A 26,624-nucleotide genomic window follows, 5' to 3' on the forward strand; every position below is an offset into this window, starting at 1 on the left:
GGGCTCAGATACCTGGGCCATCCTCTGCCACTTTTCCCAGGCCATTAGCAGAGAGCTGCATCAGAAGTGGAGCATAGCTGGGACACAGACTGGAGCCATATGGGGTGCTGGCATCGCAAGCGGTGGCTCTACTCTGTACGCCACAATTCTAATCCCCTTATTAAAATTTTGTTAAGGATTTTTGCTTTTATATTCAGGAGTAATATTTGTGCCTCATTTTCTTTGCATATAATATTTTTGCCTTATTTCAGTGCCAATAATGTTGAATTCATACAGTGATTTAGGAAGTGTTCCTTTCTCTATTTCCTGGAAAAAAAATGTTTTTTGCCCCTTAAATTGTTAGTAGTCACCAGTAAAATCTTCTGAGCATGGAGTTTTCTTTGTAGAAAAGTTTTTAGCTATAAATTTAATTTCTTTTAGCAGGTATAGCCATGTCATCTATTTCTTAACAAATAAGCTTTAGAAGTTTGCGTTTTTCAGCTAATTGGCCCATTTTGTCTCTGTTACTGAATGTGTTTGCATGATGTTGTTTGCATTATTTCCTTGTTATCCTTTTAATGTCTGTGGGCTCTTTAGGGATGACCGTTCTTTCATCCCAGCATTGATATTTGTGTTTCTTTCTTTTTCGATTAGTCTGGCTAGAGATTTATCAATTTTGTTAATTGTTTCAAAGAACCAGCTGTTGATTTCATTTTCTCTAGTGTGTTTCTGTCTGCTGTTTTGTTGAATTCTGCTTTTTATTTTCTCCTTTCTGTTTTGTTTGTTTTCTTTTAAAGATTTATTTATTTGTTTGTTTGAAAGGCAGAGTTACAGAGAAAGAAGAGACACTCAGAAATCTTCCATCCACTGGTTCATTGCCCAAATGGCCACAGCCAGGGCTGGGCCAAGCTGAAGCCAGGAGCCAGGAGCTTCTTCCGGGTCTCTTATGTGGGTACAGGGGTCAAATGCACTTGGGCTGGGGCCAGTGCTATAAAATCGCTGTCTGCAGTGCTGGCATCCTATAGGGATACTACCTCAAGTCCTGGCTACTCCACTTCCAATCCAGCTCCCTACCAATGCGCCTGGGAAAGCAGTGGAAGATGGTCCACATCCTTGGTACCCTGGTACCTTGGTCCTCTGCAATGGTTGTCAGGGGCCCAAACACTTGGACCATCTTCTACTGCTTTCTGGGCCAGAGCAGAGAGTTGGATTGGAAGAGGAACATCTGGGACATGAACTGGCACCCATATGGGATGTTGGTGCCACAGGTGGTAGCTGTACCCATCATGCCACAAATGCTGGCCCCTGTAAACACATCTTTATTTAGCTTTTTTTGTATTATATATTCCATAAATTTTAATATAGTGTACCTGTATTTTCATTCACTTCAATATATTTTCTAATTTTTCTTGTAATTTTCTCTTTGACTCATGGGTTATTAGAAGTATCTTAAATAATTTTCAAATTTTTGGGTGATTTTCCATATACCTCCCGTTTTAAAATTAAAAAAAATTTTTTTTGACAGGCAGAGTTAGTGAGAGAGAGAGAGAGAGAGAGAGAGAGAGAGAGAGAAAGGTCTTCCTTCCGTTGGTTCACCCCACAAGTGGCTGCTACGGCTGGTACGCTGTGCCGATCCGAAGCCAGGAGCCAGGTGCCGCCTCCTGGTCTCCCATGGGGTGCAGGGCCCAAGCACTTGGGCCATCTTCCATTGCCCTCCTGGGCCACAGCAGAGAGCTGGACTGGAAGAGGAGCAACTGGGACAGAATCCGGCGCCCCGACTGGGACTAGAACCCGGTGTGCTGGCGCCGCAGGCAGAAGATTAGCCTAGTGAGCTGCGGCGCTGGCCCCGTATACCTTCCTGGTGTGCGTTTTTAATGAAATTTTGTTGTGATCAGAGAAAATACTTTGTATGACTTGAATCCCCTTTACTGTTTTGGGACTTGCTTTATGACCCAGACTGTGTTCAAGCTTGGTGCATGTGCCCCGTGTATTTGGAAAGAATGCTTTCTGCGGTAGGCTGGTGTGTTGTTCCGTCAGTGTCAGTCAGGTCAGTGTGGCTCAGATCTTCCGGAGCTGCACTGGGTTTCTGTCTGCTTGTTTTGAGGCTGCAGCTGGAGTTGTGGATGTTCACACAGCCATTTCAGCTTGCTTTTGATTAGTGTTTTCATGCTTATCTTTTTTTCTATGCTTTTACTTTTAGCCTATTCTATGTCTATTTAAAGAGCTTTTCTTATACAAAGTATATAATTTGGTGATGCTTTTTTGAAATCTGACTTGACAATCTCTACCCTTAAGCTCTGTTCTGTTCCATGCCATTGTTACTGTGATGGAGTATATGGAGTATAACTGGTTATCGCGCTTATTTGTTTCTGTCTCACTCACCTGTTTTCCTTTTGCTGACCTCATTTCAATTAGAAAAGTGCTTTTCCCACTTTAGCTCTTCTGTGGGCTAAAATTAATTTTACTTCTTTGACTCGTTTTTCTTAGTGGTTGCTCTAGGTTTTACAATATACATTTTATTTAAAAAATATTTATTTGAAAGAGTTGCAGAGAGAGGTAGAGACAGAAAAAGAGGTCTTCCATCTGCTGGTCCACTCCCCAAATGGCTGCAATGTCCGGAGCTGAGCCAATCCCAACCCAGGAGCCAAAAGTTTCTTCTGGGTCTCCCACTTGGGTGCCAGGGCCCAAGGACTTGTACCATTCTCCACTGCTTTCTCAGGTTCCTTAGCAGGGAGCTGGATCTGGAATGGAGCAGCCAGGACTTGAACCGGCACCAGCGCCAGTTCCTACAGTATACATTTTTTTTTTTTTTTTTTTGACAGGCAGAGTGGACAGTGAGAGAGAGAGACAGAGAGAAAGGTCTTCCTTTGCCGTTGGTTCACCCTCCAATGGCCGCCGCTGCAGCCGGCGCACCGCGCTGATCCGATGGCAGGAGCCAGGAGCCAGGTGCTTTTCCTGGTCTCCCATGGGGTGCAGGGCCCAAGCACCTGGGCCATCCTCCACTGCACTCCCGGGCCACAGCAGAGGGCTGGCTTGGAAGAGGGGCAACCAGGACAGAATCCGGCGCCCCGACCGGGACTAGAACCCGGTGTGCCGGCACCGCTAGGTGGAGGATTAGCCTAGTGAGCCGCGGCGCCGGCTACAGTATACATTTTAATTTGTCACAATGTGCCTCCATTTAATATTATACCAGTTCAGGTATAGTGTAAGAACCTTGCAATAGTATTTTTGCTCGTACTTCCTTCTGACCTCCATGACATAGTTATTTTACACAGATGTAAATACATGTACAGACAATATACCTAAGTACATTGGGTTTTTTTGTTGCGGCGTGGAATGCGGGGGTGTTGGTTGATTTTTGTTTTTGTTTTAAATAGTTAATTATCTTTTAAAGAAATTTAAAATTGAGAAAAAGTCTTTTATTTCCTACCTCTCATAGGAATTTGGCTGCCAAGCCCTTTACACAGGCTGTGAAGAGGATGAATGAGTGGGCCCTGAGTAATAAAAGCCAGACTTCACAGTTCTTATAGAAGGCATTGTAAGATCTTGAGCCAATGGGGCCTGCACTCTGGCGCAGTGGGTTAAAAGTCCCGGCCTGCAGTGCCGGCATCCCATATGGGTGCTGATTCGCGCCCTGGCTGCTCCGCTTCCAATCTAGCTCTCTGCTATGGCCTGGGAAAGCAGTAGAGATGGTCCAAGTCCTTGGGCCCCTGTACCCGCATGGGAAACCCAGAGGAGGCCCCTGGCTTCAGGTCAGCTCAGCTCTGGCTGTTGCGGTCATTTGGGGAGTGAACCAGCAGATAGAAGACCTCTCTCTCTGGCTCTACCTCTCTCTGTGACTCTTTCAAATAAATAAAATAAATCTTTAAAAAAAAATCTTGAGCAAAATGAAGTTGATACCTGAAAAGCTCATAATAGTGTCTGTTTTGTTTTGTTTTGTTTTTCTGGTTCTGTGGTTTAAGTGCCTAAAAGTGTGCCAGGGACTGAGTGAGGAAAATGTTAGTATAACAGAGACAGATGAAGGCCGAGCTATAATTAGTAGGAGAGTGCCATTATCAGTGTAGTGCCAGGTAGAACAGCAGATCCCATTTACTGCCTTATGTGAGAATCAAGAAGGATCACACTGGAAATCTTGAGTCTCCTTGTAAACTCGGCCGAACTAAGCTCCTCTATCTGCCAGCATCTTTCTGATGAAAGATGATTCTGAAAACCGTGTGCCCTGTGTCAGCAAAGTCATCCTGTCTAGCAGGCCGTAGACGCAGGGACCTTTTGCTTCCAAAGGTTCGTGTTCACTGACCAGTACTCCGGAAGGAGCGGAGAGCATCAAGACCTTCTTAGCTGCCTTGGGCTTGGAGCTCATCTCCGCAGTTCTCCTTTTAAGGCTCTGTCGCCAGACAAGCACGGCCTGTTCTCTGGCAGCTCAGTTATCTGTTCTGTAATCCAAAGAACTTTGGACAACCTATCCAGAAATTAAGTAGCAACTTCATTCATTTTCTTTCAGCTATTGAAGCTGTATAAGTTTCAAAGGGATACCAATGCCTGGGTGGCACTTGGATGAGTAGGATTTGCCCAGCGCATGCCTGGATGGTGTATGTTTGTATATACACATGTTTGAAAAACCTTGGACTGTGCAACACCTAAGGTTCAGTTGCACTGATGTGGGAAGGAAGAAGAAGGGGAGCATGAACTTTATGTTGACTGAGTGCTTGTCCCGTGCCTGGGACTGATAGCACTTTATACATTTTCTCATTTCTTTCCTTACAACAACTCCAAGAGATGGAAAGAGATTCTTCCCATCTTACAGATGGGAAATGACAGGGCCAGAATTTGGATCTGCCTGTCTGACTCCATCACCATCTTTTGCAACCTTCAAGAATGGGTGGCATTTTCTTTTGTTTTCTTTTTAATTTTAAAGATTTATTTATTTTAAAGGCAGAGTTACACAAGCACGGGAGAGGGCGGATATCATCCAGGTACTGGTCTACTCCTTAGGTGGCCACAATGGGCAGGGCTAAGCCAGGCTGAAGCCAGAAGCCAGAACTCCATCTGGGTTTCCACATGGGTGCAGGGGAGCCAACTTCCTCTGCTTTCCCAGGCATATTTGCAGGGAGCTGGAGCGGAAGTGGAGCAGCTGGGACTCGAATCAGTGCTCATATGGGATGCTGATGTCACAGGCAGTGGCTTAACCTGTTGTGCCCACATGCTGGCCCTGAGGATGGGTAACATTTTAGATGTGACTGGGTTTAAATTCTCTTTCCTATTATGAAATTGACAGAAAATGTTGATTTGTAAAGGGAAGCACAGGGTGGATGTTGAGATCTACATCTTGAGATCTTTTGTTCCTCTTGTTTAAACAAACTCCTAAGTGTGGAGTCACAGGTGCCGGTGTTGTGGTGTAGCAGGTAAAGCTGTTGCCTGTATTGCCAACATCTCATATGGGCACAAATTGGTGTTGTGGCTGCTCCATTTCCAGTCCAGCTGCCTGCTAATGGCCTGAGAAAAGCGATGGAAGATGGCCCAAGTGCTTGGACACCTGTACCCTGTTGGGAGATACAGATGAAGTTCCTGGCTCCTGACTTCAGCATGGCCCAGCCCTGGGTGTTGTGGCCATCAGGGGAGTGAACCAGCAGGTGGAAAATCTTTCTCTTTCTCTTTCTCTCCTTCTGTCTCTGTAACTCTGACTTTCAGAATAAATAAATGAATCTTAAAAAAAAAAAAAAGAGAGAGCAGAGTCACGTTGATAGGGTGTTGTGTCTTGGCAGTGCGGTGGTTCGTTGTCTTTTGTTAAGGCAGTCTGGGAATATTTGCTTTTGACATCATTTAGTCTTCAGTCTTCTTGATTGTGGGGTCTCCCCCTCGCTCTGCTTCAGTTCCCCCTTTTATTCCAATTCCTTTAAAATTTTTTAAACATTTTCGGGATGCCAACTTTATAAATAGAATATGCTTGGACAAAGAATAGAGAGCTGAAAATATTTCAGTCAACCACTGATTTTAGTTAGCATGGTCTTTAGAAAAGACATGAAACATTCATGTAACTTGTAGGTTTTTTAAAATAAAACCTGGGAAGTAATAAAACCTTTTGCTGATGGATGTAGAAAAGCCTCTGAAAAGGAAGTGTATTGGCTGTGACTCATGAACATTCATTTCCTTCCTCCTGATAGCTACGTTTCATGCTCTTTTTGCCCCAACACCAAGTCCACACCTGTTACTATGCGCAGCGTATAATTTATCCCGAAGAATGTTCAAGAACAGGCATGCCATTTTTGTTGTCTGTTGTTAAATAACCAACGTTCCTCAAAACTCGATGACTCAAAACTACATGCCTCTTAAATTTTATCATAATTCTAGCAGTTCTTCTCTGTGTGGTAACAGCCAGGTGTATGATAAGGTTTTAATCTGATAGTGACGGGAGCACTCACACGTCTGGCGCCCTGGTGGGCATGACTGGGAAGCAAGGTCCTCTCTGCATGTGGCTCTCTCACCCCACTTGGCCAGCTTGGAATTTGCTATTTGACAGCTGATTTTCAAAAGCAAGCATTCCAGGTGGTAAAGACAGGAGTTGCTGTCCTCTTAGGGCCTAGCTTTGGAAGTGGCATGGCATTACTTCTTCCACATTCTGTTGATCAGAACAGAAATTTGGACTGGCCTTGTGACAAAAGGAGAGGCAGGAGAGGGGACATTGCAGTGGGATAGACGATGCTATACTGTTGCAACTAGAAGCATGGTCTGCCGCAGAACTCTCTCTGGAGAGCTTGAACCCCGCTCCAGGCCAATTAAATGAGAATCCCCAGAGAAGCCTGAGCTGCCCTCAGGGAGTCCCTGGGGGCACTCCGAACACCTCCTGTTGAGGTCTGCAGTCTGGCCCCAGCGGGCCAGCAAGGCATTCCTGTGTGTGAGGCTGAGTCTTCCTGCTCCTGTGAGCCATCATGATAAGAGAAATTGAAAGTAATTTAAGTGTTATCACCTACTTTTCTAGGACACAACCCTACTTCTATAAAGCTCCCCATCTGCTGCAGTGTATGCCAATACTGAATACTGTCTTTTTTATAACCACTGCTGAATTCCTGGTGAGAACCAGCCCTACCCCTCTCTAACCGTGTGGCAGCACAGCAGTAGACTTCAGTGGTACACAGTGACTCTGAACTGAGCCGTGGAGATGGCCCTGCTGCTGCTCATTGTCTCCACTGTCTGTCAGCTCTGACAGTTACACAGTCCTCTTCAAAGTATAGGCACGCACGATCCTGGCACTAACAGTTTTAAAATTACATAAAACTTGAAAGGTATCCTAAACGTTTTTGAAGGAGAAAGCAATTTTTAAATATGGAAACATATTTAGAATACCTTGAATAAATATAATTTACTTCCCTACACATTATTTAGAAATACTTAAGGCTGCACCTTTCTGATTTTGTACCATTTAAAATATAGGGAATTTATATTGTCATTTCCAACACAGGGACACACAGAAACTTGAAACTACTTTGAAAATCACTGCTGTTGGTGTTAGTCCAGCATTGTAGCTTATGAGGTGTTAAACCGTAAGATTGACTGTATTCCCTGGTTCCCCTTTCTTAAAGGTTCTGATACATATATATATATTTTTTAATTTTTTTTTTTTTTTTTGTGAGGCAGAGAGCGAGAGAAAGGCAGCCAGCTCCCAGATGCTGGTGTACTCCCCAGATACCTGCAGTGCCTGGGGCTGGGCTAGGCCAAAGTCAGGAGCAGTTCTGCCATGCAGTTGTTAGGAATCTAAGTACTTGAGCTGGTACTGCTGCCTCCCAGGGTCTGCACTAGCAGGAAGGCAGGAGTCAGAAGCTGGAGAAAGGTGTAGAACCCACGTGCTCTGATACAGGATGCAGGTGTCTCAGCTGCTAGGCCAAACACCTACTCTGAGATTCTGTTTTTAATGACATGTTAGAAATGCAAATTCATGGGCCCCTGTCAGACCTACTGAACCCATGGGTAGATAACAGGGTGGGTCTGTGTTTTAGCAGATTTCGAGGTGATTCTCACATGTATGTGTTAACATTGGAGAAGCATTGCTGTAAAGAAGTCCATTTCTTAGTTCTTTGCCTGAAAGTTCTGTTTTTACTAAAGAGTATCCCAAAAAACTTTTACTGTGTATGGGAAGCTTCCGTCAGGGACCCCCAGATAATGTGGGGTATGGATTGTTTTAATAATTTACATACTATAAAATGCATTCATTCTGAGTGTATAATTCAGTGTTTTCTTTTAAAAAAACATTTGTTTATTTGAAAGAAAAAGAGAGAGAGAGGAAGAGATAGGGAGATCTTTCATCTGCTGGTTCATTCTGCAAATGGCCACAGTGGTGAGTCTGGGCCAGGCTCAAACCAGGAGCATGGAACTTCATCTGGGTCTCTCATGTGGGTGGCAGGGACCCAAGCACTTGGGCCATCTTTTGATGCTTTCCCAGGCGCAATAGTGGGAAGCTGAATTGGAAGCTGATCAGCCGGCACTCAAAACAGTGTTCCAACATGGGATACTGGCAGGCTGTGGCTCAACTTGCTATGTCACAACACTGATCCCAATTCAGTGGTTTTTAGCAAATGTCGACTTAATGCAAGCATCACTTAAACCCAGTATTATACATGAGAAAACTTTCTGGCAGAAAGTAATGTTATAAAAAAAGTCTGCTCATGTCTGTAATCAATCCCTGCTCCCCACAGTCCCAGTCAGTGGCTGTCTGGATTTGCCCCTTCTGGGAGTTTAGTATCAGTCACACAGTATGCATTCGTTGCATTTGGCCCCCTTCACTTGGCATGTCTTTGAGGGTCATTACGTGTTGTACATCTATCAGTATTTGTTCCTTTGTATGTCTGAGTAGTAGTCACTTGTATGAATGTACTGCATTTTGTCTGTCTCTTCACAGTTGATAGACTTCTGCATCGTTTCTAATTTGAGGAAGTATGAGCGATGCTGCTATGAGCATTCATGTTATTGTGTAGGCAGATGTTCTCTCTCTCTGTCTCTCCTTCTCTCTGTGTGTAACTCTGATTTCCCAATAATTTAAATCTTTTTTTAAAAAAATAATTCTTTATTCCAGAGACAAAAAATTTTTAAACAGATCATTCTTTTTTGATAATAAAAAACAACTTTGCCTAATCCCAGCCCCAAAGATATTTTTCCTGTTTTATCTAAGGGTTTTATAATTTTTTTAAAGATTTTTAAAATTTATTTTGAAGAGTTACACACATAGAGAAGGAGAGGCAGAGAGAGAGACAGAGAGACAGAAAGTCTTCCGTCCACTAGTTCACTCCCCAAATGGCTGCAACGGCCAGAGCTGTGCCAATTCAAAGTCAGGAGCCAGGAGCTTCTTCTGGGTCTCCCACATGGGTGCAGGGGCCCAAGGACTTGGGCCATCTTCTGCTGCTTTCCCAGACCAGAGCAGAGAGCCGGATCGGAAGTGGAGTAGCCGGGACTCGAACCGTCACTCATATGGGATGCCTGCACTGCAGCTGGTGGCTTTACTCGGTATGCCACAACGCCGGCCCCAGGTTTTATAGTTTTAGCTCTTGCATATACATGCCTGTATTCTTTTTTGAGTCAAGTTTTTGGTATGGTCTCAAGTGTAAGGATCTAAGTTCCTCTTTAAAAACATTTTTAAGACCCATATCTATTTGTTCCTGCAGCATTTGTTTAAAAGACTATCCTTTTCATACTGAATTCCCTTGGCAAAACCAACTGGTCGTAAATATAACGATTTATTTCTGGACTTTCAATTCTGTTGCATTCATTTATATGAGCTTTATAGTAAGTTTTAAATTGAGTAGTGTGCATTCTCCAGCTTTGTTCCTCTTTTGCAAAATTGTTCTGACTATAGCAGATCTTTTGTATTTCGGCATACTCAAAAATTTTAGGATCAGCTTGTTGGTTTCTACAAAATGGTGATCTGTTTTTGAATCTTGGTATTTTTCATTCAGGGACCTTTATGAGTTCTTACACAATGAGCTAAAACCAGCTTGGTGGTCTCTGAGAGGTTGTATTAGATGAGAGCTTGCTGTTTATCACTGCTTAATAGGTTACCTTGTTCTAGATTAGACTTGCTGGGTGTAACTCTAGTGAGGACTCAGCCCAAGGTCAGCTCCATAGCAGTGATGGCGCTGAGTGCTTCCCTCTGTGTCACACTTTGTGTGGCTCTGCGTTCTTGTCTCACCATACTTGGCACTCCGTAATACTTGAACAGGAGTGGGCGAGCGTCTACAGGAAAGAGCAAGTAGAAGATGATTGCGCCTCCATGGCTTTATAGCCACTGTTGAAGCAGCCAGGCCAAGTCTGTTTCCTCTGTCCTGAGCCATGGGCAGCTTTGTGGTTGGTTGCTTTTCTGATTCTTTTCACCTATTCTTGCCCAAGCCTGTAACACATTATCATTCAAACCAGACATGCTTTTCTCTGTTCAGACGCTTGTGAGAGGAAACACTGTACTTCTCTTACTCAGTTTTACTTTGAGGAATATTTTATCTCTTTTGCAAAAGCTGGCTGTTCATCCTTTTTTTTTTTTTTTTTTTTTTTTTAACATTTTAGATATGTGTTTCTTTTGAACAGGCCGGTAGTTTTTTATCTTACACTTCACAAGGCCTTTTATGCTAGATTCACTTAAACCTAAGTAATATATGTTGAGTATTTAACCATGTTCATGGAGTTGTTTTAGACCCTAATACATGTACAGAAATGGTTAAAACTTGGTTCTTTGCCTCCTGGAGCTGACAGTCTGCTGAAAGCATGCGTATAGTGTACATTGTAAGTAGCTGTGGAAGGCAGTGTGGAAGAGATGGGAACAGTGTCTGGGCTGGGTGGAGTACAGGCTTTCCAGGGAACCTCTTGTCAGGAGCTGCCTTTACTTTGTATTTTAAAAGCATGATCTCAACTTTCAGAATTTAAATCTCTCCTGGTGGTTTAGGTGTCACCCCTCCTGGTGTAGGACAGAGATCTTAACTTTTGCCCTCACCCTGTTAACTCACTTTATCGCCACTGATTTGACAAGAATGCAGGCTAGGAGTTTTTGTTTTTGTTTTTAATATGTATTTATTTGAAAGGCAGAGTGACAGATCTCCCATCCACTGGTTCATTCCCCAAATGGCTACAACTGCCAGGGCTGGGTCAGGCTGAAACTGGGAGCCAGAAACTCCATTTGGGCCATTGTCTGCTGCTTTCCCTGGGTGCATTAGCAGGGAGCTGGATCAGAGTGGAGCAGCCAGGACTCAAGCCAGCACTCCAGTGTGGGATGCTGGTGTCACAAGTGACAGCTTAACTGGCTGTGCCACAACACTGTTCCCAGGCTAGATATTTGATGGTCGTGCTGTTTTCCCTTGGAAAAGGACTGCATATATAACAAATGAACCATGCATGATATATTTGTAAATGGAGTAACATAATATTTTAAGCACCTCATCTGTTACTTAATACAATTCCCCCAAGGAGAGCTTAGTATGGTGCTCTGTCACCTTAGGCCTCTCAAAAGTGGAATTATTTTCTCCAGCGTGGCTTAATCCTTCCTTCAGAAGGCGGGGCGGTGGAGTGTTTGAAACAGTGGCTCTGTTAGTTCCACCCCATCCCTTTCTGTGCTGTGGGAACCCTCATCTTCAGCAGAATCTCCTGGCAGGTATCCTGGTTGGATCGATGGAGGGAGCTTGTCTGGTGGCCCCAGGGATCCAGCTTAGGGGCATGTTTTGTGAGCACTTGGTCTGAGAGTTTTGTTTGTTTGTTTTTAATTTAACCCACACCCCTGCAAACCATGTTCTCCCTGCCAGTACCAGAATAACTCTGGCCAGGGTTCAAGAAAAACCTGGTAACTGACCTAAAATTAAATGGATGAACTCTGCCTGCCCTTTGCATTATGGTTTTTTTGTTGGATACTCTTGACTGTTACTTTCCCTTAGGAAAAGGCTGGGAAGGAGAAGCTTGAGTAATTATCCCGGACCTAGAGGGGACAAGTGAGTGGAGAAGGTTATTGCTAGCAGGCATAGGTGGGGCCAGTGCAAATTTTGCTGGGGCTGAGATTTTTTTTTTTTCCTAAACTAGCAATAAGATGCTCTGACATAATCAATTACTGGCTTTATGCAAGTGATCCATAGTATGGCCTTGACTTTACTTCGAGTGTGAACCACTTTGCACCTGATGCCTGTAAGGCTGGTTGCTCCTTCCTGTCCGCTGAGCGTTCTCTAATGATCTCACTGTGCAGTCCCAGGAGGAGAGTGTGTTATATTTATCCCTGACACCTTTCAGATTATAGGAGATCACACAAGCCATGAAAAGGGGGCACTGCCTAAGGTTGGTTTTTATTCTGACTTAAAAATAAATACCTTGGAAGTTCAATTGCTTCCTTTGCTGGTTTTTGCTTCCCTTATGTACGTTGTTGCTGGATAGTAGTAGTGTGAGAGCAAGCCTCGAGTTCTCTGACAAGGCAGGGGTATGCAGATACTAGGCTGCAGAGAGCCGTGGCCATTTTTATAAGCCCTTTACAATTTAATGTTTGTATTTATATAGATATCAAAGACCTTTTTAAAAAAGATTTATTTGAAAGACAGAGTACGGAGAAAGAGACAGAGGGACAGAGAAATCTTTGATCTGCCGGTCCCCACCCCCACCCCCAAATGACTGCAATGGCTGGAGCTGGACTGATCTAAAGCCAGGAACCTGGAACTTCCTCTGAAATTCCCATGTGGCTGTAGACACCCAAGCACTTGGGCCATCTTCTGATGCTTTCCCAGGCACATTAGTAGGAAGCTGGATCAGAAGTGGAGCAACTGGGACTCTAACCTGCACCCATATGGACTGTGCTATGCCATAGCACCAGCCCCCAAAGACTTGCTTTAAAAAAAAATAAAGCATTTCAGATATGCAAAACATTACAGATAATAAAATAGCAAACATCTTTGTACCCAGCACTATGATGAAATGTTATTCTTATCATTCCTATATGAATATATTTGTGCTTATACCACTTACATGAGTCTCCATGATTTTATATGAATGCTGAAAGTGGATGGATATAGAAGTCAGCACTGTGGCACAGTGGTTAAGCTGCTGCCTGCAATGCTGGATACTTATTCAAGTCCTGAGTGCTTCACTTCTGATCCAGCTCCCTGCTAACATGCCCAGCCCCAGCTATTGAGGCTATTTGAGTAATGAACCAGCTGATGGAAGATATCTATCTCTGCCTCACTTACTCTGTGTTTCAAATAAATATAAATAAATAAAATTTTATATATATGTATATATATATAAAAGATAATCTATTTTAAAAGTGAACGGAGGGGCCGGTGCTGTGGCACAGTGGGTTAATCCTCCACCTGTGGTGCTGGCATCCCACATGGGCGCCAGTTCTAGCCCTGGCTGCTCCTTTTCTGATCCAGCTCTCTGCTATGGCCTGGGAAAATGGTGGAAGATGGCCCAAGTGCTTGGGCCCCTGCACCCATTTGGGAGACCCAGAAGAAGCTCCTGGCTTCCGGCTTCGGATCAGCGGAGCTCTGGCCATTGTGGCCATCTGGGAAGTGAATCAGCAGATGGAAGACCTCTCTCTGTGTCTCTGCCTTTCTCTGTAACTTTTTTTTGAAACAGGCAAAGTTAGAGAAAGAGACAGAGAGAAAGGTCTTCCGTTGGTTTACCCCCCAGATGGCTGCTACGGTCGGCGCACCACACCGATCCAAAGCCAGGAGCCAGTTGCTTCCTCCTGGTCTCCCATGCGGGTGCAGGGCCCAAGCACTTGGGCCATCCTCCACTGTACTCCTGGGCCACAGCAGAGAGCTGGACTGAAAGAGGAGCAACCGGGACAGAACTGGCGCCCCAACTGGGACTAGAACCCGGGATGCCGGCACCGCAGGCGGAGGATTAGCCTAGAGAGCCGTGGTGCCGGCCTGTAACTCTGTCTTTCAAATAAATGAAATAAATCTTAAAAAAAAATAAAGTACCTGTCTCCAGATACAGTTGCATTCAGAGGTATCAGGCTTTTGGACTTCAGTACATGAATGGGGCAGTGTATGTGCGGCACTTAATATGCTGGCTTGGCCCTTTAATACACCATTGAATTAGAGCATTGAATTTGGACATCCTTGTTTTGTTCCTGACCACTGAAAGGTTTTTAAGAGAATGATCTTAAGGTTTCACCACTAAAAGTAGAGTTGCTGTGGGTCTGGAGATGCTTTTATTGGTTACAGAAATTCCCTTTTGTACCTTGTTTGCTGCTGAGAGTGGGACTGCTCAAATCCTTTGTCTACCGAGTTAGAGCTCCAAGAACAGCCACCTTCCCACAGAGCTCCAGAGAGATGACCTGTGCGCCACCTGCATTCTGTCCAAGGCAGATTTGGAAGAGAGTAGCTTATGACAGTGTAGGTGGTGCAGGTGGCGTAGGTGGCATGTTTACTGGGTCAGGTTCCAGGATGCAAATGACATCAGGTGATGGTGGCATTTTGCTCAGCAGGGCAATCCCAGAGGTGGGAGGTCCTCATCACTTCCATTGTGTGCTGTGTATGACTTTGTCCTCATGTTGTTCTTCTACCTCGTGTATCCTTTTAATTAACTTCTGCCTACTCACCAGTCATTTTCTGATGGTTACTGTTAGGAGTCTTTGGCTCAGTTGTCCTCCCCTCCCTTCTCTGAGTATATTCTGGAGTAATTCCCTAGGATTTGAGTTGGACATTATAACTAATTTTCCATTATTTTTATTTTCTACAACTTTGTTGAGATATAATTTACATACAGTTCATCCATTTAAAGCATAGAATTCCGTGGTTTTTAGTATATTCAAAGTTGTGCAACCATTACCACAATCAGTTTTAGAACCCTCTGTTACCCAGAAACCCTGTGCCCTGTAGTAATCTTTCATTTTCCTCCATGTCCCCAGGTCTAGGCAGCCTGCATTTTGTCTCGATAGATATGCTTGTTCTATTATCTACATTTTAAATTTTCCTTTAAGTTCCACTTAACATATATTCTGCAAGCTCTTTTTAATAATAGAGGAATTGTTTTCTATCCTCTTTTTATTGTTTCTTTATAAAAATCACTTTAATATTAACATAAGAAGACGACTATGCTAATTTAGTATTCAGGATTCATGACTATAGAATGCATCGTGAAAATATTCTTAGATCTTTTGGTGATGTTGGCAGCTACATTTCCTTAGATGATCCAGTGCTAATGCATTCTATTATACACGCTGTTTTAAGTGGTATAGAATCGAGAGCCCATGAACTGATTTGCCTCAGATGCTCTCCTTGGGACCTTTTTTTTTCTAATGTCTAAAAAATTTTTAATGAGTTTTTAACAGATTCAATATGGTTTGTAGATACAATTCTAAAAACGTAATGATATTCCCTTCCTTTTTCCCCTCCCTATCTCCTCCTTTCTCCCTCTCATGTTCCTTTCTTCTCCGTTTCTTTTTTTAATTTGTGAGATGACGTTTTAAATTTACATTATTGCAAAAATGCTTAATACTTCACTCAATGAGAACTTTAACAAGTAAAAAGCAAGAAGATCCTAGTTTAGTGGGAATATAGACAATGGCTATAGACAACAATTGAATGGAAAAATGACCGTTTCACCTATATACAAAAAATTTCAAAGTAATCACAGATCATTAAAACTATAGTAGTGTAAGGGCCAGCACTGTGATGCAGAAAGTTAAAGCCTAGGCCTGCAGCACCAGCATCCCATGTGGGTGCTAGTTCAAGTCCCAGCTACTCCACTTCCTATCCAGCTCCCTGCTGATGCACCTGGGAAAGCAGTAGAGGGTGGCCCAAGTGCTTGGACACCTGCCCCCACGTGAGAGACTGGCAAGAAGCTCCTGGTTCCTGGCTTCAGATCAGCTCAGCTCTGCCCATCACAGCCATTTGGGGAGTGAACCAGCTGATGAGAGACTCTCTCTCTGTCTCTACCTCTCTCTGTGGCTCTTTCAAATAAAAAAAAAATCTGGTTCCGTCACGGTTGCTGCTCTTCCAGTCCAGCTCCCTGCTGTGGCCCAGGAGGGCAGTGGAGGATGGCCCAAGTGCTTGGGCCCCTGCACCCGCATGGTAGACTGGGAAGAAGCACCTGGCTCCTGGCTTCAGATCGGGGCAGCGCTGGCCATGGCAGGCATTTGTGGAGTGAACCAACGGAAGGAAGACCTTTCTCTCTGTCTCTCTCTCTCTCTCACTGTCTATAACTCTACCTGTCAAATAAATAAAAAATAAATAAATAAAAAAAACTATATTTGCAGCAATACAGGTAAACACAGGCCTGCCTGCCCTTCCTTCCTTTTCTTCCTTCCTTCCTCTTTGCTTCCTTCCTTTGTATTTTAACTTCCACATAAAAGGGAGAACATGTGGTATTTGTCTTTCTGTGTCTGGCTTATTTCACTCCATATGATGTCTTCCAGTTGCTTCCATTTTGCTGCAAATGGTAGAATTTTGTTCTTTTTTGTAGCTGAATAATATTCTACTGTGTATATGTACCACATTTTCTTTTTTTCCTCTAAGATTTTATTAAGTTATTTGAGATGCAGAGTTTCAGAGGGAGGGAGAGACAGAAAGAAAGGTCTTCCCCTAGGTCTCCCACGTGGGTGCAGGAGCCCAAGCACTTGGGCTGTCTTCCACGGCTTTCCCAGGCCATAGCAGAGAGCTGGATTGGGAGTGGAGCAGCTGGGAACCGAGCCGGCACCCATATGGGACATTGGCCCTGCAGGCAGCTGCTTCACCCGCTATGCCACAGCGCCGGCCCCTAGACAATCTTATCCACTGATTTACTCCCCAGATGCCTGCAACAAGCCAAGGCAGGAGCCAGGAACTCCATCCAGGTCTCCCACAAGGATGGTAGAGACCTAAATACTTGAACCATCACCTGCTGCCTCCCTGGGAAGCTAGATAGGAAGTAGAGCTGAAACTACAACCAGGGGCTAGAGCTGTGGCATACTGGGTAAAGCCACCGCCTGCAGTGCTGGCATCCTATATGGGCACTGGTTCGAGACCCGACTGTTCTGCTTCCAATCCAGCTCTCCACTGTAGCCTGGGAAAGCAGTGGAAGATGGCCAGATCCTTGGGACCCTACACCTCTATGGGAGATCCAGGAGAAGCTCCTGGCTCCTGGCTTCAGATCGGCGCAGCTCCAGCCAACGGAGTCAGTTGGGGAATGAACCAGCAGATGGAAGACCTCTCTTTCTCTCTGGCTCTCCTTCTCTCTCTGTGTAACTCTGACTTCCTAATAAGTAAATAAATCTTTAAAAACAAAAACAAAAACAAAAAAAGGAAACTACAACCAGGCACTCTATGGGATACAAGGGTCCCAGGTAGCATCTTAACCCCTGTTCCTAACACCCAACCTTTGCTGCCATATTTAATTGCCTTGGTACATGAGTAAGTTTTTGTGTAAATATACAAAATGTATTTTTATTTTCTCCAACCTGTTATTTTGAAAATTTTCAATCCTGCAGAAAATGTAAAAGGACAGTAAGTACTTGTATTCCCCCTGTGTAGACCCCGTCACTTAACATTTTATCATGTTGGTGCTCCTCTTCCCTCCCACTCCCTCTTTCTTGCCTGTACATATTGTTTCTGAACCCTTGCACAGTAAGTTGTCGACAGTGTGACATTTCATTTCTAAATACTTCCTCGTGTATTGCTTAAGACAAAGACATTCTTCTGTAGTTATGATACCACCATCACACCTAAGAAATTTGACATCAATATTAACATCTAATTATTTAGTAGTAATATTAGGTAAAATGTCCTTATTCAGATTTCCAGCTGTCCCCAGCGTGTGCCTTTATGGTTTTTATTTTTGTAATCCAAGATTCAGGCAAGGTCACGTGCAGCATGTGGTTGTTTGTCTCCCTGGTCCCGCTTCTTTTTCCTCTGTGCATGGGATTAACATCTTTGAAGACTACAAACCAGCAATGTCCCATAATCTGGATTTGTCTGGTTGCTCCCTTGCATTTGGATTCAGGTTTAACATTTTTACAGAAAGGACTTTAGGTGGTCTGTGTCCTTCCTGCTACGTTGTACCTGGAATCCCAGAATGTCAGTTTGTTCCATAACTTAGTTAAGGTGGTTTCTGCTAGAAAAAGCTCGACAATGAAATTGTGTGAATATCCTGTTTCCCAGGAACCTTTGAGTCATTGGTTTTTAGAACCCATGGATAATCCTTGCATTCATTGATTTTTTTTTTTAGGATTTTAATAACTATTTTTTTTCATTTCCAGAAATTGTTTAGCTTCCTTCTTTCCCTTCCTTCCTTATTCTTTGGAATTTTGAATCTTTTGTGTCTTTAATCTTAAAGTCTATTTATTTCACAAGGTCTGTCAGATTGTGCTGTTTTCTGAGCTCTACCCTCTCTGCCCATGTTGAATTGTTTTCTGTATGTTTTGTAATTTTTGATTGTGAGTTTATCTTAAGAAGGGAATAGGAGGTACAGGCCTGTAGTGATGGATGGTGGAAGAGACTTCCTTGCCTCTGTGTAGCACAGAAGAGAATGCTTCCTCTCCTTCAGCCCTCTTTTAGTTGTTCCCTTGGTTTTGGGATTTCCAGTTCTTTTTTGTTGTTCAGTAGTAGATCTTTTTTCTTTTTTAATTTATCTATTTATTTATTTGAAAGTAGAACTCCAGAGTGAAAGAAGGAGAGAGAATCTTTCATCCACTGCTGCCCAAATGGCGCAATGGCCAGGGATGGGCAGGCTGAAGGCAGGAGCCCAGAACTTCTTCTGGCTCGCCCATATGGGTGCAGGGGCCTGAGGACTTGGGCCATCCTCCCCTGCTTTCCCAGGCACAGCAGAGCAGCCGGGACTCCCTGCAGGACTTGGCTTAACCTGCCTGCACCACAGCTCTGGCCCTAGTAGTAGGTCTTTGTAAGTAGAATTTTCTGTTGTGTTACTGTCATTGGACTTTCCCATGACCTTCATTTTCAAAATTGAGACAGATCGCTTCTCGGCCTTTTGGCTAAGATCAAGTAGAATAAGATTGAGACTGAGCATTTTAAAGTGTTTTTAAGACTTAGATTTACTTTTTGTTCTGTGAACTTGAAGCAAATGACTACAATTGTTATCCTTCTCATCATTTAGCAAGTCCTAGAACCTTAGCTTCTAAGTTATTAATAACCCTGGTAACAAGAGTCTTATAAATTATTTTTTCAAATGATGGGGGATTAAAGAGGGCCTGGGATAGTGGAAAGTAGTAGGGAGTATAGTGAAATTGTAGACGCTTGCTTAATTTTTAAATTTATTTAAAGATTTATGTATTTATTTGAAAGTCAGAGTTACAGAGAGAGAGAGAGAAAGGAGAGACAGTCTTCCATATACTGGTTCACTCCCCAAGATAGCACCAATAGCCAGGGCTGGGCCAGGCTGAAGCCAGGAGCCAGGAGCTTGATCTGTTTCTCCCATGTGGGTGGCAAGGGCCCGAACACTTGAGCCATCTTCTGTTTTTCCCAGCCATTAACAGGGAGCCGGATCAGAAGTGGGGCAGCCACAACACAAACCTGTGCTCAAACAGGATGCCAAGATCACAGGGAATGGTTTTACCCACTATGCCACAGCATCAGTACATCAACATTTAAATGTGTGAGGATGGCTTTTTCATTGTGATTGAACATCAGGAGCAAAATTACTGTACTCCCCTGCTCAGATTGTAGTTTGAATGATTTAAGACTTTTTAACATTTTCTGTGTTTTGTTTTGTTTTTAAAGGTTTATTTGAAAAGCAGAGCTACAGAGAGGCAGAGGCAGAGAGAGAGAATGCAGAGTCTTCCATCTGCTGGTTCACTTCCCTGGTGGCTGCAATGGCTGGAGCTGTGCCAGAAGCTTCTTCTGGGTCTTCCATATGGGTGCAAGGGCCCAAGGATTTGGGCCATCCTCTACTCCTTTCCCAGGCCACAGCAGAGAGCTGTATCAGAAGTGGAGCAGGCTCAATAGGCTAATCCTCCGCCTGCGGTGCCGGTCGGGGCGCCGGATTCTGTCCTGGTTGCCCCTCTTCCAGGCCAGCTCTCTGCTGTGGCCCAGGAGTGCAGTGGAGGATGGCCCAAGTGCTTGGGCCCTGCACCCCATGGGAGACCAGGACCTGGCTCCTGCCTTCGGATCAGCACGGTGTGCCAGCTGCAGCGGGGCGGCCATTGGAGGGTGAACCAACGGCAAAGGAAGACCTTTCTTTCTGTCTCTCTCTCTCTCACTGTCCACTCTGCCTGTCAAAACAAAACAAAACAAAAAAAAACAGCCAAGACTTGAACCGGCACCCATATAGGATGCTGGTGCTGAAGGTGGAGGCTTTACCTGCTATGCCACAGTGCAGGCTCTGGACTTTTTTTTTTTTTTAATATTTATTTTTTTTATTTGAAAGACAGAGTCACAGAGAGAGAGAGAGATCTTCCATCTGCTGGTTCACTCCCCAGATGGCCACAGTGGCCGGAGCTGTGCCGATCTGGAGCCAGGAGCCAGGAGCCTCCTCCCGGTCTCCCACAAGGGTGCAGGGGCCCAAGGACCCGGGCCATCCTCTGCTGCTATCCCAGGCCACAGCAGAGAGCTGGATCAAAGGAGCAGCAGCCGGGACCAGAACCGGCGCCCATATGGGATTCCGGCGCTTCAGGCCAGGGCTTTAACCCGCTGCGCCACAGCACCGGCCTGGCTCTGGACTTTCAGTTATTGTCCTGCCCTAGTATAGGCCAATTGCCCTCTTGATCCAATTTATGGATCTCAGAGGAAATCTAGGGGATTTCATCTCACTTCCCACCTACCTTTTAAAATTAGTTCAGGTAGGTGGCTAGAACCTTAAATACCTATTACCTAAATACACATATGAGGTGGGAACAGGGGGTCAGGAAAGAATTAGGTTCTCTGACTCGAGTACCCAACAGGAAAGGTAATTGCAAATGCCCATTATCTGCAAGCTGCCAGGGGCCTGTGAGCCCAGAAATTTCCCCACTTTACATCCCCAGTTTCCATCATAAGCATGCCTCATGCTGCAAAACACATTTCAAGGATTAAGTAAGCAAATTTGACTCATACAAATAGAGTTATTTCCTCATAAGCTCAGATTATGTCTTTTCAGTTTGTGCTTTGCTATGCACATGTCACATTTTTCAAGAAAATCTAGCCTTTAGATAAGAACCTTCAGGCTATTCCCAAGTAATTTGTGGCTCCCTCTTTGAACCATCTCTGCTGCAGTGTTCCCTGGCCTGTTTGGCTCATCTAGGCAGCTCAGGTTGTCTTGTTATATATTCCCTTTGATGACTAGAACCTTCGCAAGCCCTGGTCAAAACTTGCTTTTTATTGGATTGATTTTCTGCCAATAGATTTTCTCCTGTTTTAAATTATTTCTTCCTATCTTGTTGACAGTTTGCTTGATATGAACCCACTGCCCCATGCCCAACAAGTTCCTTTAGTTTTATGGTTCTTACAGAACAGGCAGAAATCCATAGAGAAAATAATCAGCCTGCTGTGTTGAAACAAGCAAAGTGTTGTAGGTTTTTTTTGTTTTTATTTTTTAAGATTTATTTATTTATTTGAGAGGTAGAGTTAGAGAGAGAGGGAGAGACAGAGAGAGAGGTCATCCATCTGCTGGTTCACTCCCCGAATGGCCACAATGGTTGGAGCTGGGCCTATCCAAAGCCAAGAGCCAGGAGCTTCTTCCAGATCTCCCACATAGGTGCAGGGGCCCAAGCACTTGGTTTATCTTCCACTGCTTTCCCAGGCCATAAGCAGAGAGCTGGATCAGAAGAGGAGCAGCCAGGACTCAAACTAGCACCCATATGGGATGCTGATGCCACAGGCGGATGCTTAACCTACTGTGGCACAGTGCCAGCCTCAAGCAGAGCGTTTTTACATATGTGTTTTGTCTTCCTCAGCATGAAGGACCTTAACTGTGTCAATCTAGATAGAAATGTAGTTCCTGCTTTCATCAGTTTTGGTTTGAAGAGGGAAAATAAAACCCAGCAACCACTGTTGGGAGAGCCAGGTTGCTCTGAGGGCTCTGGTCCTAGAAGTCTGCTTGTGGGGAGGGGCGGCCTTGCTGGGAAAAACTGATGCCTGTTTGCCTTTTTTGTACCCTGTCCATCCTGCCTGCTTTATTGACCTTGGTGGCTCAAGGAGCAAGATGAGCACTGCCTCATTGTTTCCCTTCTGAGACCTGTCGGGCAGGGGACAAGGTTTGGGAAAGGTCACGTATCAGAGACTTCTCAGACCTCATGCATGGGTTAACATCTGCACTGGTCTCTAAGCCAGATACCTATAATTAAGTGTCTGAGGAATCATTGATTTTTATTTTAAACAGTGATTTGATAATTTGGCAGTCAGATAATACAGTAGTCTTCCTTTATCCATGGGGGACTCTTTCCAAGACCCTCAGTGGATGCCTGAAACCATGGATAGTACTGTTTTTTCTTGTGTGTCCTTAAGTATTGCCCACATAATACCAGAATTAATCTGCCCTTCCATGTTCTTTGCCTTGGTGCCTTTTTTGCATCACTACCTCTGTCACTACTTATTGCACTTTTGGGCCATTATTAAATGAAATAAGGATTACTCAAACATAAGCACTGTGTTATTGTGACAGTCAAATCTGATCCCTGAGACCTCATGAGTGAATACCGTATACATAGTGTGGATACACTGGACAAAGAGGTGATGCACGCCACAGGCATATGGCATGCCATCTTCTCATGCTTCTCAGAACGGCACATACTTTAAAACTTCTGAATTATTGATTTCTGAAATTTTCTGTTTGATACTTTCAGACCACAGTTGACTGAGGCCAACTGAAACCAGGGGAAGTGAAGCCATGGATGGGGTGGTGGGAAGGGGGACTAGTATTCTGGTGTTTGTGTTCCCATAACCGTTTCCTCCATCTGAGTTCGGTGACGGCATTACTTGATTTCTTTCCTGATATTGATCCCACTGTTTCTGTGGAACCGGGCCTCTTAGGAATGTGGGAGTTGCTCCATGGCCATGGTGCTGTGGCTTTCACTGACCCTGTCAGTAGGACAGCCTCAGGTCTTGTTGTCTTATGCATAGACTTCACTTACTGGTCAAGTCCAAACAAGAGTGTCTGACTTTCTTCCTGGTCTGGTCTCCTGTGTAGTTTTCTTGTTTTAAGCACTAAATAAAAGAGTGGAGGGTCTATGTGTGGGAGACCTGGAAGAAGCTCCTGGCTCCTGGCTTTGGATCAGCCCAGCTCTGGCCGTTGTAGCCATTTGGGGAGTGAACCAGCGTATGGAAGGCCTCTCTCTGTCTTTGTCTCTGCCTTTCAAATAAATAAGTAAATCTTTAAAAAAAAAAAAAAAAGTAGCAGAGGTCTTATTGAACCTGTTACTGAAATTGTATCCGCTTCCTAGAACAAACCAAGAAAGAAGCCCTTTGTAGCAAGCAGAATGGGCTGGCAGATGTTCCTTTGTAGAGAGATGGCTTCCCTCTCCCAGCAAGCACGGTTAGATATCACCTTGTGCTATGTTGATGCAGGAGGTGAACTGAGAAGTGTGGGAACATTGTCGTTCTTTCCCCCTTGCTTCCATCCTAACGCTTTTTAAAGGCACTATTGCTCTGGTTTAAATGAAGTGGCTACTAGGGGGCCAGCGCCATGGCTCACTTGGTTAGTCCTCCACCTGTGGCTGGCATCCCATATGGGCGCTGGGTTCTAGTCCCAGGTACTCCTCTTCCAGTCCAGCTCTCTGCTGTGGCCCAGAAAGGCAGTGGGGGATGGCCCAAGTGCTTGGGCCCTGCACCCGCATGGGAGACGGGAGGAAGCACCTGGCTCCTGGCTTCGGATCGGCATAGCGCCGGCCATAGCTGCCATTTGGGGAGTGAACCAACGGAAGGAAGACCTTTCTCTCGGTCTCTCTCACTGTCTATAACTCTACCTGTCAAATTAAAAAAATAAATAAATAAAGTGGCTACCGGCTACTGGGATTTAGAACCACTCCTCCCTTGGTGTGCATCCATTTCGTTTTTCTAGTCCCCCACATGGGAGTCTCACCTTCTCGCGGCACAGCCAGGGCCCCGATGTACAGGAATGGGTGTCTTGTTCTGAAGAAGTTGGTTTCCCCACTTTTCCATGTTACTGACCCAGGAACAGGTCATAGTCTGTCCTCCAGCAGTAAGGCCTTGCTGTTGGACAGATTGTCCCCCTGGAAGGTGCCTTTTCCTTACTCCTGTTGGGGCCCAGAAAGCATTCCCCAAAGTGTGGCGAGTTGGTGACTACTGTAAAGGGAAAGAGCTTGAAGGGGAACTTGTGTGTGGCGGGGCCGCCTCTGAAGTTCCCTTCTCTGACGGCGGGAAATCCCTTCAGGAGGAATGCAGTTCCCACGACTCCGCCCTCCCTGAGAGTGACTCGGGGTTTGACACCCAGCCCAGAGAGACCACAAGAGGTCATCTGTTCTCCTGACGCTGTTACCTGAGAGACTTTATTTGGCTAGAGAGACAGCCTTTGTTCACTATCCGTTACCTGCCTGTGCCTCGGCCTGTCTTCCCTTAGGAGACCCCATTCCCTTACTCTTTCCTGTTGCCATCTTCCTTCAGAAATCCCAAGCCCCTCCTTGTTTATGCAGCTCAGAATGCTATTTAAGTCTGGCCCTGCTTCTTTGAGTTTTGTACTTTGTAACTCCCATGCACTTGATTGTTAATAAATGTGTATACCTTTCTCCTGTTTATCTCCTGCCAGTTTACTCAGCCTCAAATATTGAACCTCTAGAGGGGAAATACTAAATTCTTCTGCCCTATAGCTCACAAAGTCCAGATGCTGTGGACACACCAGCTGCCCACCTGGAGGAAGAAACTCCTTCCTGCCGGACCGTGGAGCCTGACTTCTGCAGGAAAAAGCACAAAAAAATCCCCAGCTCTGACTTCAGGACTCCACTTTGCTCTCCAAATGAGCTGAAAGGTGAAATGACTGAGTTTTCCATAAGGAAAACAGCATAAACTCTGGGCTCTTGGAGCTAATTACTGCCTTTCCAATTAAAATCAGCTCTCCCTGGGAAAGCCACCATCGTCTCTTACTGGGCATATCCTCCCAGGACCCGGAGGTGACTTTTACCACAAGCTTCAAAGAAAGCAAGCAGTTGTTTCTGCTCTGGTATTTCCTAAGCAAAGACATTTGTTAGCAGATGACCCAAAGCCTCCCCTGGGCTGCTTGGAATTTACATCAGTTCCTTTGCCAGGCAAGCCGCTTAGATGTATATGGCATTGGAATAGGACCATGCTCATTTTAGCTGTTGGTAGCTGATGGTTATTTCTGCATATTCTTCTCCCCATGTCACTTGAGAAATTCGTGTGTGTGTGTGTGTGTGCTTTGTTTGAAATTTAAGGATCCATAAAGATAAATTGGAATCTTTTTAAGAGGTAAGGGTTTCAGTCAAAGAAACGGGCCATCAAAGAAGGAGGTGCCTTTCTCTGAAGGGAAGAGAGAACTTCCACTTCGACTATGACCTTGTCTAAATAAGATCGTAGTTGGCAAACTCAAAAGGCTTCCATAGCCTTGGCAACTCATGACAAGAGCCTAGAGTGATTACTGACGCCGTAAACAAGAATGTCAATTGTTAACAACAGGAGTCACTGCGCACTTACTCCCCATGTAGGATCTCTGTCCTTAATGTGTTGTACAATGTGAATTAATGCTATAACTAGTACTCAAGCAGTATTTTACACTTTGTGTTTTGGTATAGGTGCAAACTGTTGAAATCTTTAGTTAATATATACTAAATTGATCTTCTGTATATAAAGATAATTGAAAATGAATCTTGATGTGAATGGAATGGGAGAGGGAGCGGGAGATGGGAGCATTGCGGGTGGGAGGGAAGTTATTGGGGGGGGCACTGTAATCCAAAGGCTGTACTTTTGAAATTTATATTTATTAAATAAAATTTTTTTTTTAAAAAAAGAGGTAAGGGTTTAAAGGAGTTGACCTATAAGAGGATTCATCTAATTCTGTAGTTTTCAACCTGCAAGTGAAATGGCTATGTGTTCCTTCACATCTTCATCAGGCAGCTATGGCCTGAGGCCCTGGAAGAGTTAGGGTTGGGCCAAGGATTCTGTTACTTTGAGTGACAGTATTGCTCATAAATTGTAGTGGCTATGACCAGAACAGGTTTGAAAGTCAGGTGTTTAATTTTGTCTGATATTTTTGTTTACCCTTGCCTGAAGAAAAAGTCTGGAATTGGTCCTCTTTGACAAGAAGAGAAACAAAGACTTAAAGAAAAATATTGAAGTTCACAAGTCCTGTGGTGTGAGAAGACAAACCTTTATTTATAGGTTCCCGGGGCTTGTCTCATGGAAGAGACTTTAATGCCACTGGATTCCTCCCCCTGATGCATTCAGTCTCGCATTGTGGCATCAGGTGGTCGGAATTCCAGATTTAGGATTCTTGGTGATGCTTTTCTCCTTACCGGGTGATGCTGTTGCCCTTCCTTTCCGAGTTTCTCCCATCTCCTGGGGTTTTTCCTCATTAAGAATCAGATTGCTCCAAGGCCCTTAGAACGCCTCTCCCTTGTCATCCTCCTCCTCCCTTTGACTAAAGCACAGTTCAGATGCATGTTCTGTGCTTCATCAATCCAAACAACAGACCTGTGATCTAAAGGGAATTTAGTGAGGTACAAACATAGATGGCAACAGAGGTTTGTTTTCTTGTGTGCAAGCATCACCAGATTTGATTAACACCTCGAGTGTTTTTTTGTTTGTTTTGTTTTGTTT

At 44.4% G+C, this 26,624-nt stretch overlaps 1 protein-coding gene and 1 pseudogene across 4 annotated transcripts in view; both read left to right on the top strand.

The window, feature by feature from the left end:
* ZNRF1 (zinc and ring finger 1) overlaps positions 1-26,624 on the top strand; it is a 121,768-nt gene that overhangs the window by 46,667 nt on the left and 48,477 nt on the right. The gene's annotated exons all lie outside the window — the stretch shown is intronic.
* LOC127491409 (U2 spliceosomal RNA) lies at positions 18,879-19,037 on the top strand (annotated as a pseudogene).

The sequence above is a fragment of the Oryctolagus cuniculus genome, chromosome 18 (genome assembly GCF_964237555.1).
Source record: "Oryctolagus cuniculus chromosome 18, mOryCun1.1, whole genome shotgun sequence".
Classification (NCBI taxonomy): Eukaryota; Metazoa; Chordata; class Mammalia; order Lagomorpha; family Leporidae; genus Oryctolagus; species Oryctolagus cuniculus.